Source organism: Microtus ochrogaster, unplaced genomic scaffold, assembly GCF_000317375.1.
Source record: "Microtus ochrogaster isolate Prairie Vole_2 unplaced genomic scaffold, MicOch1.0 UNK4, whole genome shotgun sequence".
NCBI classification, from domain to species: Eukaryota; Metazoa; Chordata; class Mammalia; order Rodentia; family Cricetidae; genus Microtus; species Microtus ochrogaster.
This window is the reverse complement of record NW_004949102.1, coordinates 5867425-5872394: the sequence shown is the minus strand read 5'-3', so window position 1 is coordinate 5872394 and position 4970 is coordinate 5867425.

The window sequence follows — 4970 nt, the reverse complement described above, 5'->3', positions numbered from 1 at the left end:
ATTTACTTCCATTTCTGTTTGTTTAAGATAGTGTCTTAGAGCCGGGCGGTGGTGGCGCACGCCTTTAATCCCAGCACTCGGGGGGCAGAGGCAGGCGGATCTCTGTGAGTTCGAGACCAGCCTGGTCTACAGAGCTAGTTCCAGGACAGACTCCAAAGCCACAGAGAAACCCTGTCTCGAAAAAACCAAAAAAAAAAAAAAAGAAATAAAAGAACTAAACCAGGTGGTGGTGGCGCACTCCTTTAATCCCAGCATTCGGGAGGCAGAGGCAGGTGGGTCTCTGTGAGTCCAAGGCGGTGCCTTTGTTGCAATGAAAACTCTTATGACCCAACTTCAGCCATCTTTTTTCCCCTTTCTTTCCCTATCTTCTTTTCTTTGCCCTTTTCTTTTATTCCTTTCCTTGGTTTTGAGTGTGCGACATGTGAGTGTATCTGCATGTGTTTTCCTATGTGGGGTGTAGCCGTGAGCACGGCATCTGTGGAGCTCAGAGGACAGCCCTCAGGTGTCGGCCCTTACCTTTCACCTTGAGACCAGGTCTCTGTGCACTGTGTACCCCAGGTCAGGTAGGCTAGCAAGCTTCTTTCAGCTCTCCTGGGCCTCGACATCACAGAAGCTCCCGCTACTCCTGCTATGCGCTTTTGTATGTGCTCTGGGATCAGAATTTAGGTTGTCAGCTTGCCGGGTCAAGCATGACACTGAGCTTATTTGAACTGTCTATTCATAGCTAGCCTCGTGCTGTTCTAAAGGTTGAAGTTTTACAGAACTGATAAGATCAATTTGAAAATGTTTTTTCCTTCTTCCTTCCCTATTGAATATGGTACAAGAATCCCTTTCTCCTCGGCGTCCACTAGATGGCAATAGAGCCCAGACCGCCAGTTAACATTTAAAACTAGAGTTTCCTGTGCCTTGGCCCCTCGCCACGTCTTTGCTCAGACGTACTTCCCAAACTCAGCAGGCCCCCAGCTCTCTTCATTTTAGCTGGTCCCAGTGCACTCTTTTTTTTTTTGTTTTGTTTTGTTTGTTTGTTTTGTTTTTTTTTTGTTTTTTTGTTTTTTTTTTGTTTTTCGAGACAGGGTTTCTCTGTGGTTTTGGAGCCTGTTCTGGAACTAGCTCTTGTAGACCAGGCTGGTCTCGAACTCACAAAGATCTGCCTGCCTCTGCCTCCCGAGTGCTGGGATTAAAGGCGTGCGCCACCACCGCCCGGCCTCCCCAGTGCACTCTTGTAACCCCACTACTCAAGATGCAGCAGAGGCGCTGGGATCACAATTTACGCCCTACTTGAACTACATAGACAAGGCTGCCTTGTGAGACGGTTCTCTCCCCACATGGGGTGCGCTGTGTCCACACAAACACACGCGCGCGCGCGCACACACACACACACACTCACATTTATCACACACCTGAAACTACAAGGGAAAACAAATCAGAAGAGACTCTTCATTAACACCTACCTCCAAATAGCTTCCTGTGCCTCTGTCCTATATAAATATCTGTCACAGAATTATCATCTGAGTTTTTTTTGTTTTTTGTTTTTTTTTTTTTTTAACCTGCTTTCCTCTCTAGTGTCTTATGCGCTATTGGAGGAGGTCAGTGAGGACCGGGTCTGAATTCTGGAGGTGCTGTATGCAATGTGTGGTCCAGCTCGGCGGCTACATTGCTGTAACAACGCCGCCCCTACCCCCAACCTCTTCGCACAGTAAAGGCTGGTTTCCCTCTCTCCAGGGGCCAGTTGAGGCTCTTCTCTGAGGCAACCTCACTCCAGGGCTTACACCAAAGGAGAAGTTCCATATAGACCAATCCTAGTTCCCCGAAGCACGGTAGTGGGGGGGGGGGGGGCAGGGCTGGGGAGGCGGGGAGCTTCCACGCTGGGAATCAGTTCTTACCTGTTCCAATCTACTCAGAATTAGGCAGAATTAGTTCTATGACCTCGTTCAACCACCAGGGGTCAGGAGTGAGCTTTCTAGGCAGGAGTGGTAGAGTTCACTTGTAATCTCAGCGCAGGAGGCTGAGGGAAGATTGCTGTGCGTTTGAGTCCATTCTGGACCCCACAGTGAGAGTGTCTCAAAACAAAGGAATGCAGGAATATTGAGACTTCAGTGACTACCACTAGTGGCCTTCCTGGTAGGCAGGCCATTACCGAACTCACATCTCTCCTGCAGGTAAGACACCCTTACTTTTTGGTTTGGTTTGTTTTTATTGAACTATACATTTTTTTTTTCTCCACTCCCCTCCCTTCCTCCGAGTATAGTCCTCAGTACCGAAAAAAAGAATAGCTTTTGTTAATTGGCTCCAGGTTCCTGCCACGAGCTTCTGCCATGGCTTCCCTCAATGGTGGACTGCCAGCTGTCCTTTCTCCCTAGGTTGCTTTTGGTTATGGTCTTTATCACAGTAATAGAAAGGAAGTTAGGACACTAGGAAGCACTCTGCTGGCTGAGCTACATGCCTAGGCCCTAACTTCTCTCTCTTTTTTTTATTATTTTTGTTGAGCTACACTTTTTTCTCCACTCCCTTTCTTTCCTACCCCCTTCTGCCCTCTCCCGTAACCTCCCAGGCTTCTAATTTACTCAGCAGATCTTGTCTTTTTCACCTCCCTTTGTAGATTTTCTTTGTTGTCCTGTTTCTCTGGGGTTGTGGCCTGTAGGCTGCGTTTTCTTTATGTCTGAAAGTCACTTATGAGCAAATACATATTATATTTGTCTTTCTGGGTCTGAGTTATCTCACTCAATATGATCCATCCATTTGCCTGTAAATTCCAAGAGGTCATTATTTTTTTTACTGCTGTGTAGTACTCCATTGTGTAACTGTATTACATTTTCTTTATCCATTCTTCAGTTAAGGGGCATCTAGATTGTTTCCAGGTTCTGGCTATTACAAATATTGCTGCTGTGAACATAGTTGAGCACATGTCCTTGTAGTATGAGTGAGTGTTTTTTGGATTTATACCCAACAGCTGTATTGCTGGGTCTTGAGGTAGATCATTTTCTAATTTTCTGAGAAATCACCATACTGATTTCCAAAGCAGTTGTACAAGTTTGCACTCCCACCAACAATGGATGAGTGTTTCCCTTACCCCACAACCTCTCCAGCATAAGTTGTCATCAGTGTTTTTGATCTTGGCCATTCTGACAGGTGTAAGATGGAATCTCAAAGTTGTTTTAATTTGCATTTCTCTGACAGCTCAGGATGTTGAGCATTTCCCTAAGTAAGACACCCTTATTCTTCCCTCAATGGAAAAAAATAAAATAACATTTTTACTTACAATTCAAACTTAAGTTCTGAGTGGGGCTCAAGTTTCTCTACCAGTATGGCTGAGCTATCTGGGTGCCACATTTCCACAGATCTAACACATGGTAACAGGAGGAGGCCCAGCTGACAGCAGTCAGGCAGATGAGGAGTGGGGGTGGGGCACGTGGGGGTGGGGCACAACAGCCTGAGATTGCAGACTACCAACCAACCAGAGTGGTGTGGGCACCTCCCTCCGAAGGAAGGGGGAGCACTGTTTAGGCAACTGTTTCCTTTCCGGAGCTCAGGTCTCTGGACATAAACCTAATATGTCCTTGACTGATACAAAAATTGGAATTAGCTGGGCATGGTGATGCAGACCTGCAATCCCACCAATTAGGAGACTACGGCAGGGGGGTTGCCAAGAGTTCAAAGTCAGTACAGACTATATAGCAAAACCCTGTCTCTAAATTAGTGTGCATGTGTGCACACAAAGCCAACAAACACAGATATGTGTGACATTAGCTTACATGGAGGGCACGTGCGTGCCACCATGCTGGGTTTCCAGTCATATTTTTTACTTGTACAACTATTAATTTATTGGGGGGGGGCACATTTGTGAACATCAAAGAACAATTTAGAGGAGTGGGTTCTCACCTTCCTCCTGGGGGGTCAAATTCAGGTCATCAGGCTAGGCGGCAAGAACTTTTACCCACCGAGCTATCTTGCCAGACCTCCAATAAACTTTTTTTTTTTTTCATTTACATTTCTTTTTGTGAGTTGGGGGAGGGGGAGAGAAATGGCAGCACGCCACAGTGTATGCGTAGACTTCAGAGGACAACCTGTGGGAATCAGTTCTCTCTCTCCACTCCGTAGGTTTCAGAGATCAAACTCAGGTCATCCTACATCTTGACGAGTGTTTTACCTGCTAAGACCTCCCACCATCCCTCCAAACACAATGACAGAACTGCACTAATGAAATCAACCGTAACCTCATCAGTGTCAAGACTAGCTTACCATATGCCCAGAGCAGATGTGACAACAGATCTTAAACCCCAGCAATTAAATCACAAGTTCGAGGCCAGCCTGGGCTGCACAGCAAGACCCAATAAAGAAATCGCTTCTTGAACCTTTGGCTAAGAAAAATGCACTATGTACCTAGAATGGGGAGTTTGGCAATACACTGACTACCACACGGCATAGATAAAATTAATCCCCATGCCAGGTTTATCAGTCAGTTGCATTAAAAGCACCCAGAAAGCAGGGCTGGTTGAACAGGATGCTGTGTTCCATTCCTTTCTTGGGGCAAAAGGAAATCAAATTCATAAAATAGTGTCCGTACAAAGATGAGAGAAGATGACGTAGCTTGAGGCAAAGTGAACACTTTCACAATCAGCACGTGGGATGGAGCGGCGGAATGGGGGAAGGAACCCTCTTTGCCTGTCACCGTGCCACACGCCTTTAACCCCAGCACTTGAGGCAGATGGGGCTCTGTGAATGAGAAGAATCTGGGTCCCTTCGTGAGCTCTCACGGCACAGACTGAACACGGGCACTTGCAGACAGTAGCTGACGTAAGTTGACAGCAAACAGAGTTAAACAGCCACACGGGTGATTAAGATAATGAAGAGAGCCGGGCAGTGGTGGCTCACGCCTTTAATCCCAGTACTCGGGAGGCAGAGGCAGGCGGATCTCTGTGAGTTCAGGGCCAGCCTGGTCTAGAAGAGCTAGTTCCAGGACAGGAACCAAA